We start from the raw sequence: 13,790 nt of genomic DNA, 5'->3' as shown, positions 1-13,790 counted from the left end.
TGTGGGGGGAAGTTCCAACAGGTACCACGTGCACCAAAACCACGCGCAATCACCTTTATATGATAAATATTTTAAAATATATAGATATCTCTTTGTATATTTTTATATATTTCCACGGAAAACGCAAGAGACTAATTCAATGTCACCAGGAACAAAAAAAAAAATGATTGCGATTGGAAATTGGATGCTGAGTATGAAGCGAAAATTTTGGGTTCAGAAGAAGCATTTATACAATGTCTCGGTAAATTCCCTCTCTGCACGTTTTATCGTCATAGCAGTCGTTGTAATAATTAGTTTAATTCTCCCCATGATAACAAATCGCAGTGTGGAAAATTCATAGTAATATCCCCGCAATTAAAGTGTCGTCAACCTAGCCCTGATCGTCCCTGAACGTCGGTGTCGTGCAAACACTTGCGTCTTGGTAAAAAGAGGTTACTGACCGGACGTCCACCCCATGCATTCATACGCTTATGCACCGAGAGTGTAGAGTTGTTGAAGACTCATACATTTATATATATATATAAATATCTAACGGGTGTGCGTTGACAACGACATTGCCAGACGTAGAAACAGTGGCATGCCACCAATGTAACATTGTCGCCGTTTGTTTGTCGTCATGATGCCAGTGAAAATACGGGTATTGCACTTATGAACCCATGTATATAGCCGACTGCTATCTCCGTTGCTCTAGGTTAGGGATATATTTCATCATAATGAGAAATTATCACAAAATCCAAAAAGAATTTCTATACGTTAAAAAAAATGTGCATCCGAGATCGGGAAAACTCCTCGATAGATTATAAGGATTTTTTTTGCAAAACATTTTTTTTACCCATAAATATTTCTGAGAACCACGTAACGAGAGTAAATAAAATTTTTCGGAATTTTTTCCATTACGCAACCTGAGGTCCCTGATTTGTCCCTGAAAATTCCTGCTACCAATTCCCGAACCGTCAATCGCTCAAGACAAATGCTCGAATATTGGCAATTCCTCCCAGCTATTTGCCCAGACCACTCAGGTTGATAGCATTTCTTAATTAACTAGATCGAACAACGCAACGAGCTCCAGTTCGATGATCCGTCAAGGTTAAAAGGTCCTTTGAGTCAGGCGCCTTATTCCCCGAAAATAAAGCGTGTAAATGGCCCTATAAAACTTTTTTTTTCGTTTCCCTCGCATCAAGCCGGAGGAAGAGCGAGAAAAAAACGAGGGTAAGTGGATTTCGTGAGGGATGGAATGTTTCTATGTTGGCCCCACCCCCCCTGCCCGAAATCCGCAAGGACATTTTGGCTTGGAAACACTTTCTGGTCGACCCTCGACTCCTGGGTTAATATTATATATATCAGTGGGTGCGAGAGCCCGGAATTCGTCGAGCTCGGTGAAGGCTAAACGGGGTGAAGGTCTCGGCTTCCACCGGAGTCTGTATAGATTTTGATACGTACAAAGGCAGATTATTTACCGGGGGAAAAAAAAAAGAGGACACAATGCGGAAACGTGAGAGGTTATCGCCGGTTTATTCGCCCTTTCCCTTCTCGCGGACCCTTCGAAAAAGTCTTCCGGAGTCTTCGGGATCTTTCCCTCTATCATACATCATCGGCGTTTTTTCGCCGCTCGGAGGGCGCGTCTTTGGCCTCATCATTTTTCGTTATCGTGATCGGGAATTAAGAAATGACCGGTATTTTTTGGGCACCTTTCGCGGTTCTAGTCATGACACTGAATGTCTCTGGAATCGATAGCCTGTGATCATGACCGCGGCCTTCGCCAGAGCTCCCAGCACACGAGGATCCGGATGAGGTGAAGGTTACAACGCTCTTCACCGCACGCACTTCGTACACGTGTACTCAATTGTTAATTGAATTAGATTGAGTCAATAGGGTGTCACCGGGGGATGTTCGAGTTTAATTGAATTTCTAGATTTCAAGGATCTAGGAATTCGGGGGTTCTGTTGATTTTCAGGGAGATAATGAATTTTGTCTCCAGGAGAAATTTTTAAGCTGGAAATAAGGACTGAATTTTTGAAACTCTGTGAGTGATGTGAAAAAACTCAGTTTGTTGTGCGCGGAGTGTAAAGTGCACTTCTCTGCCTCGTACCGTAAAATGGTATTAATAATGCAGAGGTGTTTAACCGCGAGTTCAGGTTGATGACAATGAAATAATGGTGATTGGTCGACGTGGGGGAGTGATGGAGGGATGGGAAACACGTGCTGATTCTCGTTGCCAAGGGTAACCCACGACCTTGTCCCGCGCAACCCCTGAGTCTCGATTTTTCGGTGAAAATCTCTTCCGGTACAACCGAGTGCCTGTGACAGCTGCGATATACCCAGAAATATGCGGGACAAACTGAATCACTCGTTCAACACAATTTGTGTTTCAACGAGAGTCCGAGTGCGACACTGAGCCCTCCAGCCCCTCATCTTTCTCATGGACTTTTATACCCCAAGCCGAACTCTCACTGGAGCACGTGATCGTGGTACCAATATTCTGGTTACAAATGGCATCTCACCCGGTCGATCACAAAGGAAAAGAGCAAGAACGAGTTGAATAATTTTTCACGCTTTTTATACGTAACTTGACCCACAGAATTTGGAGAAAAAATCAACTCTTGATAGGGCTTCTGTCTTATCATTGTCTAATTATTCATCCATTATTTCATATATATATTATAATGATTATAATAGTATATTGAAAAATAATGAATGAATTACCGTGAAATTGGAAGATGCTGGCGCTCATTATTTTGAGAAAAATAGAATCTCTTGAATCGTACGGTGAATGTAATAATAAATTTCCGATTGATGGGTTTCTAAGAATCCTATCCTTTATTCGAAATATTCCAATTCGCGTAATTCGTTGGATGGTTGAAGCCGAAAGTGTACGCAACTGCCAATATTCGTACCCTACACCAATGAGATCCTCGGAATCACCCCTTGTGTGCTAGCATTCCACCCGCACTCCCTTGGTCCTGATAAAACCGAGGGGTCCTTTTCCATTTCAACTCCCTTGTTCCATATAACAACCTTGAGGCTCACTTTTAGAACAAAGACGATGAGTATTCCCTCTAATTCTATGCTTTGTCCGACTGACGGGCTGTAATTAATATGCTGGCAATTTCATCGATTGCGTGACCACTCGGACTCGATACTATTTTTTTTACTCCAACTTCAGGATGAAAGTTGCTATAGGTGTATTTCCCTGAGTAATCGACCACTTAACCGTAGAAATATTCTCGATAAAAAGTACTTTTTTCTCTCTGTGTACAAGAGCCCCGCCTCCGTGGAGGATCAAGGTCCCTCCAGCCCCTGGCCGAAGAATGCACTTCCAAAGTCGTTCACTGCAATCCAAGAGGACGAAAGAGGAGGAAAAGGGCACTCCTACAGGAAAATCCTCTATGCGTGTAGGTGTAGCCATGGCAACCAAACGAGCCGCAAAATCGATGGGGTGCATTGTCGCGATGAGTGTGGCTTCATGCCGAATTCATTAAATTCATAATCATGAAATTTGCAAAGGAGCAGCTACCACCAGACACACCAAGTCAAAAATGGATTTTAGAGTCGACGTTTTGACGCTCGTCTTCTCTGACACCCTGGAAATCAAAAAGTCCTGCCGAAGGGAGAATTTGGCAAAAAATGAGGGTGAAGGAGGAAAAGTAGCTGTTGAGACTCATATTGCTAATATGGTCGTAGGTTCTAGTATTCCACCCCCGTCGGTTGTGCCCTTCGATTCTCGTTCAAGGTCCTTGATGGGGTGCAACGTGTACGTTTAGCCGTCGGTGTTACCATGACGACCGCCGTTAAACTACCCTTGCACCACCCGTGGATACTGCGCCCAACTTTTCGCATCGTCAGACTGTTTTCAGCCCCAGAAAATTGAAATAAAGACGCAAATAGTACGTCGATCTGTGATTTCCAGAATGTTTCAAATTAGAAAAAAAGAAACAAGCCCTGAATATTTCATTTCGAAGGAACGACAATGTTTGATCGAGGTCCCAGGTGACAGCTGGGGGACGCGGATCATCTTTCTCTCAAGTCACGCAAACACCGGAGGAAAAAAGTTTATGTTTGGAAAATTAATTCAGGAAATTAATTTTACTAGTACCAGACGTTTTTTTAACATAAATAATAGTCGATTTATGAAGGATAAAATTACCAATAAAGCGGCGTGAATGGAAAAACTTAATAACAATCTCAAATTAATGAGAAATTCCCTCGGAACTGAGTTAAAATCCGTGGAATGTGCACCTGCCATCGCGGATACGATGATTATGATCCTGAGTGCAGTTTAGCGCATCCTCTCGTGTGATTCTCGAGACAAGCCTTTGAGGTTCTTCGCCTCGTCGTCGGGATCGACGACCCGGTCACCGACATCTCTATACACGACGCGATATATTCAGTAAAATATTGAGTAAAACGAACAGGTCAGCGGGAACTTCTCCCTTGAACAATGAATTACGATGAGATTGTTCTGAGAGTTCGTGCGCTGATTTCGATCTCCTAATTGTGCTATTTGGAATGGTGCGATAGAAAGCTGCTCGAGTTCTTTGCCCCTTGGTGGAAGGTCCTCGACCTGAGTTGCACTGGCAACGCTAACCCTACTAGTAAGCCCTCTGTCGAAGTCATTTCCCACCTGTTCGCCAATTTTTCTAATTCCACTTTTTTTATATCCAAAACTTCTGAGAGGTCCAAAATAATTCATGAATGAAGATTAACCATTTCACGAGATCTAAAGAACTCCCACGTAAATCGAAACGCGTTTCTACCTGGCGCATCGTCGGTATCTCCCAGGGAAATCTCCTGCCTCTGACCTTCGAACAATCCGCAATATGCACACAAGGTATTCGTAGAATAACGGGGTGTTGTGTGGCCCCGAGTGAATATCTACATTGGTAAGTTGGTGACCCCAGAAGATCTTTCCGATGAGTTTTAACAGAATCAACGAGAGTGAAGGCGTCGTGCTGACACGCGAGTTACACTCGCCCAAAATTATTTACGATCTATCCATCTCAGTGAAAACTCATTGCCCTCATGTGTTGCAAATTATTCGAGCATAACGGCTTCTCCTGCACGTAACGTCTTCATCCATCTTCTCGAGTCAAGACTGTATCGTAAATAAACGTGACCAGTGATGCCTCATAAATCAGAGGGGGCGCGGATGATTCGAAACGCAAATAACATTATGGCTTTTAAAAGGTTCGAGGCCACATGGTTTACACCAGAAACATCACATTATGAAGGTCCGCAAGGACGTACGTTATTCCTTATTTACGAACATTCCGATTTTTCCAAACGAATTTTAGGTACAAATTCGGTGAAAAATTCATTTTCACTCCAACTCATAAAGAAAATACAAATTCTTAAGAATTCTTCCTTCTGTTGAAAAAAAAATGAATAAGAAATATTCATAAAGTGAAAAATATCTTTATATTTCCCGATGAGTCTATATAACGAGTTGAATACCTGGGGCGGAAGCACCCATCGCTCAGAATCCACAAAAAAATAATAATCTTAACCCGTTCTCTTTTTCCCTCGACAAAAAAAAACACCTAAATATAAAAATCGGTTGAATTGAATCGAATATTCTTGTCCCATTCGATTGATTTCTCACAATAAGCGGTGAAAAAGGGTCTCGCAGCTGCGCATCCTCGCCTTATTTTCCAAATTTTTGAGAAATCCTTCCCACGCACTTCGATCTCTTGATAAATCGTGAAAACCGTCGATTCACGATCCCCGGAACCCTTTACAATTCCAAACGAATAATAATTTCAACGACCTATACAAAGGATTGTGACCTTGCGATGACGAATGATCCAGGCTAAAATCCCCTGCTCCAGATATAGGCAAAGACATTATTACGAGGCTGTGGGGATGAAGGGACAGAGGCCTTTTGTGTCGTCTACCTGAAATAGGCGCAAATTCTATTCTCAAATCGCTTTCAACGCCGCACCGAGCTCCACAATACTCAGGGCTAATAATTTAACTGGTTCGCACTGTAAACCCCTTTTTGACCCCAGTCTTCCCCTTTTCAATGACATCGACACCTTTTCTAGTTTTTGATTTATGAATGGAGAATGACAAGGTTGGACATCCAGAGATGTTTGAGATAAACATTTGGTCCGGCATTCTTCAAGTCCTTGAGGCATTGAGAAGCTAACCTTGCAAGGAGGCTCTGCCCAAATTTATCGGAATTTCGGAGAAGTGATGGCGATATTTTCAAAAAAGTCACTTTCTCCTCGGCGGACCCTAGATCGAACAACTGCCAGTTGCGGTGGTTTTTTTCCCTCATTTTTTTTCCTAGACCCGTTCCAGAAAATTCCGAATAGATATGTCTTTTCACCTTTAATTGGTGTTTCCTATTTGATTTTGAGAGATGTGAGAAGCCTAAAAAATCGGCTTAACAATGCAGTTAGTGGTATTGGCTTAGAGACAAAGCCGGTCGAGTGTTCAGGAGGGCATAATCGAAGACCCTTTGGCCGAGTGCGCACAGTCTCACGCGCAGAATATCCCTCTGGCAACTGCATGGAAAAAGGGCTTAACACATCCAGAATATGGAGAGGGAGAGGTCTGTGACCGGTGAGGATCAACGGACGCTGTGGACCTTGACGAAGGTTCCAGAGCCCCTCAGCTTCCTCCTCCCTCTCCCCCCGCGGAAAAATATATAAAAAATACGTGAATACCTATGTTCTTCCAATTTATAAAGAATACAAGTACATTGAACCCAAAATTTCGTTATTTTACTTCCGGCTTTTGGAATTTCGCGGGGGTGAAAATATCCCGATCCATCACAAAACTCGAGGGATAAAATCCCACGTGTCTCCTGATTAGAGATATCTCTCACATCAGGAGTCGAGTCTATGAGGAATAATCCTCACCGGTTTCCCACATTTCCGCTGATTTTTTTTTCCCGTCAGACGATTCGCAAAGCCGGAAGTGAACTCCAGGAGATTAATGACACTCTGGCGTGCGCGAATCTTCAGGGGTCCCTCACCCTCTGGGGATGAGGGACCCCTCTTACCTCATTTTTCCCATTTCTTTTCCTCACTTTACCAAACAATTACCCGGTCCTTCCCCCCAAATAACGCTAAGTATATTTTTTTTATTGACCCGCTTCGATCATTTCCGGGATTAGATTTTCCTTCCGCGAATCATCCCGTTTAAAATTTTCTCAAACTATTCGATCACGAAATATTCTGCAACAATAATTTATTCTCTCCGTGCGCGTCTTTACGTCAATTTTAACAGCTGCTGTTTACGCAAAACCAATAATGGATGACCGCAGGATTCCCATCTGCTTTTTCATAATTCGGATTAAGGACCCAAAACCCTTCACTGCATCTGTCCTAATTCACTTTTCCGGGGACGGTGTCAATTCCAAGGGGCTTTTTCGTTGAAACTTACGAAAAATCGATCAAAATGGATGGGTATAAAGGGTAAAGACACCTGTTGGTCCAACTATGAGAGCATCTACAGAGAAATTTCACAATTTTCCGACAGATGTTCCACTGATTCTTTGTGTGTCAGAGTTCAAAGGATTGGGTGATACTTTACGTAAAAGCGGAGCCAGATGTCCGTTTTCCGTCTGTATTATGAAATATCTGATATGTCGCAAAAGGGTTTCCGAGAAAATACTGAGATTCTTCCGAAAATCAGTGATCCAACCAAAATCGAAAAGGAAACTATTTAAAAAATTCACTCCAACCATCGCCCATGAAAAATTGCGAAACAATAATCTGGGGGCTCATTGCGAAAAAGGGAAAGCTAGAGGAGACGATTGAGATGGAGCAGGTGTCCATAGAGCCTAGACCTGCAGGTAAAAAATGAGAGGCTCGTGTGGACTGAATGAAAAGACGCGTGGCCCTTTGAAATAATCATGACGAATGAAACCGCAGCTGCTTTATACCGAAGACACGCGCGTATCCGTCTTCGTTATGCAATTGTTCGAGAAAAAACCATTAGAAAAAAAAAAAGAAAAACGTTTTCCTTGTTACAGGAGAAACCCATGGGTGAAGATGCGGCAATTCGAGTCTTGATTGACACACCAATGATATCTTGAGCGGTCAATCGATATCCGGTTGTTGCCTGTCTGGATAATTTCCGGTTGCCCATCTCCGGAGGACAAAATGTAAGAAATTCATCTCGACTCAGCCGTAAGCACTGAGTGAAGGGACAATTCGTTTTTAGGAAATGCAATATATATTTTTTTTTTATTGAATGAAATGTTAATCTGGATAATTATTTATTTAACATAATTTTTTTTTTAACGCGGAGAGAAAACGGTCGTGGGTATTGCAAAAAAGTTGTCAATTTTTGAGACGGAATTTTTTTCGGTGTGTGTGAGGTAAATTAATAATCGCTGGGACCCATCCATTTGGAAATTTGTCCACATGATGTAACCACCCGCGGAATGAATTAAAGTTTGTTTGGGAAGATCCTCCCACGTGTATATCCCCAGCTGATTATTTACCGAGCAAGAATTGCATCTGGCGTGCGACACGCGTCCTGTAATACGAACCTCATTGATAGTCTTCACGTAATAACGGTTACGATATTAAGGGGTGGGCACGTGGCGTTGTTTGTCTTGCTCCAAAAGAGCCGGAAATCGGGTCTTAGATCGACAGAAAATTTCTAACGGGACTTGGGAATCGCTGAGTGTCAGATTGAACAAAACGATTTTCAGATCGAAATTCATAGCTTTCACTACCGCAAACCAAAATAGTGAGCCAATTGGATTAAAAGAACGATTGAGGCCCCGGAGGTCTCACTGGAGCCATCTCTGAGCGGGCCCCGGAACCCTGAAGGGTCCCAGATCGATTACCGCGGGAAATTCAAAAGACGTAACGACGTGCCTGTATAATTATTTTTTAAACTGGAAATCATGTCGGATGAAGTTGAACGAATTCAATGCGACTCGCATCAAACCCAAAAATCACGGATTCCGAGTCACTCGACTCGAATCAACTCGTGAATCAGCCATAACCATTACTCTCTTTGAATATCGAGAACAAAGAAACCTCTTAACTGAAAAAACCAAGCAATTTTATTCGACGTGGAGCCTTTGTGTCTGGTTTTCTATGAGAAGAAATCAGGGGGTTGAGTACGAAAAAGCTGGAGGAACGCTCACTGTACATGGTGATACAAAACAAGAAGATGCAAGGGGGAGTGAGGGGGAGGAGAAAGTCCAGACTGGGAGCAAACAGAATAGCAGGATAGTAGAGAGGAAAAGTGTGAAGAGGAAGCTACAACCTTCCCCACGAGCACAGTCATACAAAGCTCCGTACATTGTACCGCGAAGGGGGCAGCGGAGGAGAAAGACGAGGGGGTGGGAGGGTGGCAGGGGCGAGATAAAGAGAAACAGAGAGAGAAAGAGAAATGAGTAATAAAAAGAGTGCTGGTGCATTTCACCCTGTGGATGTTGGCCTCCCCGCCACGTTGTCTGGGAGTAAGGACAGGGATTGGATCGATTCCGGGCGTTGGCGCCGAGGTCACCGGCTCGCCTTGCTCGGAGTAATGACCCTCACCCAGTGCAGTGCAATGGCACTGTCAACCCTCCTTTTTTTCATATCTCCCTTTACCCTCCGACGGGGTAGGAAAAAACGTGGGGCTTCGACGAGAGATGGCAGTTGCCTGCGCTGTCACAATCCCATCCCTTGAGATTTTTATGAATAATATTTTTTTTTATATCTTGAAAAAATATTTGTCGAGATTTGTTGAGTATGGGTTTGTGGAGTCGAAAAGTCAGTGAATTTATTAATGAAGCTTTCGGGGAAATTCAGTCGTAATTTTTGCTGAGTGAGTCATGAGACATTAGACTGAGTCAATTATACTCTGCAATGCACTGCTCACATATTATTTTCGACAGACCCACCCGTGTATTTGCCAATTTCCTGTCCCTTTTCTTTTTAACTTCCCTCTTCACTCGCACTTGAGGGCTCTGGGTAATGACCTCACAACTACACTTCCCACTACTGCAAGGGGTTGAACTCCGAAATGTTTTCACTTTGATCGCTCAAACGATAACACCTCGCAAATTACAGGAAGGAAAGAAAGGTGACCAACATAATTTCGAGTCTCACCCTCTGTGACACGTGTGACGCATTGCAACTAATTACTCTCATGTGCATTTAAAAATTTTGCGAAAAAGTTTGAGAATTCAAAAAGTGAATGATAAGCTGTGATACACAATTTTTGCAATTGCATCGATGATTTTTCTAGTCGTGCATACAACGTACGTAGGGTTAATGATGGCGATAGGAGAGATAGGGACTAGAAGGGACTAGGTCATTCCCCCTTTGGCTTAACATCATCGGGTATATGCGCAGGGTCAACCCGAGACACTGAACCCTTCAACAGACCATCCCCCACGTTACTCCCACCCTTCCACAGGCATTCGCTATTATTTCTCCGATACGCCAAGTCGACCCTCGCACCCATTTCACGATCGCCATTTTCACTCAGGTGGGGAGAAAGCTCGTAATCGTAAAAGCCACATTCCCCGTTATGGATTTATGCTAAAAGAGGACCTAGGACTCGCGGAGAGAGTTATGGAGTTGCCATCGAGAGGATTCCATTTTTTTTCCTTCTGGTGTTTTAACGTTCGATCGTAAAATACATTTTGGCCAATTCAATTGAATTTTTTTTTACGCCACAACCGAATAGATGAAATGTTTTTTCTTATCTTATTTGCACTCGGAGCATTCCCAATGGGATTTTTTATTTTGCAATCACTTTTCCATGAAATAAAATTTTTTTTTGACAATTGTGTAAGCGCGGGAGAGAAAGTGTCTTACTAATTTTAAGAATTTTATCTTTCAATTGATAATAGAGTTGGGGGATTTTCCTGGGGCAATAGGGCCTGACAATTTTCCTCTGGTCACGTTCGCAGGCGCGTGTTCAATGTTCTATGTATAACCTACGAGAAAGATAGCTAATGGCAATGAACTCTGTGAGTCGACCCCGTCCATTCCTTTAGGTCAATTACGTCTCTGGGGACTTTATGGCAACTGTAATCAATGATCCAAGACGCCGAATAAACATCACGTTCGATCTGTGGAAATTACCTCAACTCGCTTGACTCTATTTCTCCATTTGTCTCGATTCTTCTACATCACTTATTCATCCGAGAAAAAATAATTAGAGTCTCTAATAAATTATCACGGCGGAGTTCGATGTTGAGGGAATAAACTCGAGACAACTCCAAAGAGAAATGAAGAAAAGGAAAAGTATTTCCATTGTGTTTTCCCAGTTGGCTGCATCAAAACAACAATCGATCCCTGGCTCTGGCTAAACAGTAGTCAATTTTCATTCCAAGAATTTTCTCAGTGTGTGAACTTTATTTGAATACATGAATACGACATGTATACAAGTCGACTAATCAGAAATGTCAGAATGGAAATTATTGAAAGTACATTCTGCATGAGTTAGACTACAAAAGAACAAATATCCAGATGTCAGAGAAAAAAATCGTGATATAAAAAAAAGAAGTTGAGAGGAATTTTTCAAAAATTAGAATTCAGAAAGTTCATGACGTAAATTCGATAACTTTGTCGTCATTTTTCGTCGTTCATGTTTTATCCAGATGTAAATAAAATTGTCAGAGAAAAACACGACAATTTGGCAGTGAATTGCGATAAAAGTGAGCCCATGAAATATTATACACGAGATAAAATCTTGTGGAGAAACAACGTAAACGAAAAAAGCCCAAACCTTTGGAATTTTTCTCCTCCACGCCCTTGAAAAATCATATCTTGAATTACAGAAAATTCTTGAAACTCTCGTGACATTAGAGAGATAAGGACTGAAATAGCCTAAACCCAAGAGTTTAAAGTTTTCCATAATCACGGACGGGTTTTCTCAAGATCAAAAAGAGAGAAGAAAATTGAAAGAAATCGTCGAGTGAAACTGAATAAAACAGTATAAGCAAAGGGACAAGACAGACCCTCTCAATCTCAATTGCACACACGCACATATGAGTTTTCTCAAGAGGATTTCAGTAGTTATATCACACTCGAGAACTCTCCAAGGGATGAGATATCATTTGCCGATGCCAAATATCCCCGCTAAATTCCCCTGACAAAACCCCTGAAAACCTAATGATTCATAGCATCCAAAGGAAAAACAAATCAGAAGAATTTGTCAATTTGAAGAAATAAAAATTTAATCATCTTCTGCTATCTACGTCCCGTTTATTGATACCCCGAACTGCTGTGAAAGTCAGTATTTGCCATGACAATTTAGCCACATCACGAGCTCAAAAGTAAAAGTCCATTTTCACCCGCTATTTTTGCACTATCAAACGGCCAATGACTCCTCGATGCACGCAATCTGGCGATCCGTCTCGCTCAATCAAAACCACCAGCTGTAATTGATCATTTCATCCAGCTCAACTTTCACAGTTGTTTATGTTATATTAATTAAAATAACAGGAGAAAGTCCATTATCCCAATTAAAGCAATTCCTAATCTCAATTGACATTGACATTCAGTTCAATTCCCTAATTCCTCGGCGATGATCTATTCAACTTATCCAACAAACTGTCAATTCTACCGACCATCTGTCATAAACTCCGAGAAATCTCGAGTAGGTCAAACTGTTGGCAAACGTTTCTGAAATGAATAGTCTTATCACGCGCTCGACTTTATCACCAGCAGGGGCCAAGGCCCACCATACAAATACTATTAAACCGATGAAAAATTTGCCCACAAATTTTCAAAGTGTGGGTGACATTCAAATCCAACAGAAGAGGGACTGGATTTTTTTTTCTCTTTCAAATTTTATCTCCCGTATCTTTGAACGTTCACATCACCTTACATGCCCCATTTTTCGATGTTTAAACTATAATATCACAGGAAATATTGTCTCCAAGATGCAGCAAAGGGGAAAAATTTTAAGAAAATAGAGGAAATGAGGAGACCAAGTGATCGAGACCTCTAAATTTAAAACCGATGCCACGGGTATGACGTAACAGATGCGGCACTCGCGGCCGACCATGACCATGAGAGAATTTGAAAGCTATTCCCGAGTACCGGGTGTTACACATCGGAAGGACAAGGTCATCTGCGGGTGATCACCAGGCATTTTATTCTTATCCAGAGTGCAAGGATTTTTACGCGAAATTCGGTGAGTCACTATCCAAAAAATCAACTCCTCCCGCCAAACAAAAATGAACTCGAATTCTTATCATACCAACGACAATGACTTGAGTCATATTGCGAATTAATTAACGAAAAAGCAATAACAGGAAAAAATCATGCAGAAAATTTGAATCGAGGAAGAGAGAGATAATGAGAAAAAGAGAAGAAAATCGTGGATGAAACAGTCGGTTAAATCAAACATAATTTCATGTAGTTTCCGTGGTGTAGCGGCATCACGTGTGCTTCACACGCACAAGGTCCTCGGTTCGAACCCGGGCGGAAACATATTTTTTTTTCCTGCATTTTGAGATATTCGATGTTAACATTATTAGTATTTCATTATAAAAGATTATTTGAATGAAAGAACCTAGTATCTGATATTTTTCGGAAGTTTCGAGCAATTACGTCTCCGGTACACTTTTCATCGAATATCTCAGAATCTTGAGTTGATATTAATATTTTCGTCATGTCTTTTTCTATAAAACAAATCGAGCTGGACAAAAATGATTATTACAAATATTTTGTAACCACCCCTTTATTTGGAGCCACAAGAACGACGCGGATTTGATTCGAAGTAATGTAATTTCTGTCTACATTTCTCCCTGTCATACATTCGAATCCCTGTTTACTGAGAAATAATGTGGTTCTGAGAAATGAATCGACCTTTCC

General features: G+C 41.8%; 1 non-coding gene across 1 annotated transcript; it reads left to right on the top strand.

Annotated features, from left to right (window-relative positions):
• The first annotated feature begins 13,334 nt into the window (after positions 1-13,334).
• On the top strand, positions 13,335-13,406 carry TRNAV-CAC (transfer RNA valine (anticodon CAC)). Its single transcript has one exon. It is a non-coding gene; the product is annotated as a tRNA-Val (tRNA).
• The last annotated feature ends 384 nt before the right edge of the window (positions 13,407-13,790 follow it).

Source organism: Fopius arisanus, unplaced genomic scaffold (genome assembly GCF_000806365.1).
Source record: "Fopius arisanus strain USDA-PBARC FA_bdor unplaced genomic scaffold, ASM80636v1 scaffold00040, whole genome shotgun sequence".
Lineage (NCBI taxonomy): Eukaryota > Metazoa > Arthropoda > Insecta > Hymenoptera > Braconidae > Fopius > Fopius arisanus.
This window is presented reverse-complemented; position numbering and strand designations above follow the sequence as displayed.